Source organism: Eurosta solidaginis, chromosome X (assembly GCF_040869045.1).
Source record: "Eurosta solidaginis isolate ZX-2024a chromosome X, ASM4086904v1, whole genome shotgun sequence".
NCBI classification, from domain to species: domain Eukaryota; kingdom Metazoa; phylum Arthropoda; class Insecta; order Diptera; family Tephritidae; genus Eurosta; species Eurosta solidaginis.
In genome coordinates, this window is record NC_090324.1 from 208,354,432 (window position 1) to 208,355,163 (window position 732).

Below are 732 nucleotides of genomic sequence, written 5' to 3' on the forward strand. Positions count from 1 at the left end.
GAACCAAGCAAGATATAATAGATTTTATTTTTGCAGATGGTAGGTTTTATGTGTATATTAATCCACAAGCTGATACAAGGTTCTGCCGTTATAGGGTAAATTTCTACGTCATAGTGGGTGGGGTTAACCGAATAAAAGGGATAAAAGTCCATATCTATTGCACCATGCAAGATAGAATCGATTTTATTTTTGCAGATGGTAGGTTTTTATGTGTATATTAATCCACAAGCTGATCCAAGGCTCTATCGTTAACGGTTCAATTTCTACGTCATAGTGGGTGGGGTTAAACGACTAAAAGGGATAAGTGTCCATATCTATTGAACCAAGCAAGATAGAATCGATTTTATTTTTGCAGATGGTAGGTTTTTATGTGTATATTAATATACGAGCTGATCCAAGGTTCTGTCGTTATAGGGTCAATTTCTACGTTATAATGGGTGGGGTTAACCGACTAAAAGGGATAAGTGTCCATATCTATTGCACCATGCAAAATAGAATGGATTTTGTTTTTGCAGATGATAGGTTTTTATGTGTATATTAATATACGAGCTGATCCAAGGTTCTGTCGTTATAGGGTCAATTTCTACGTTATAATGGGTGGGGTTAACTGACTAAAAGGGATACGTGTCCATATCTATTGGACCAAGCAAGATAGAATCGATTTTATTTTTGCAGATGGTAGGTTTTTATGTGTATATTAATATACGAGCTGATCCAAGGTTCTGTCGTTAT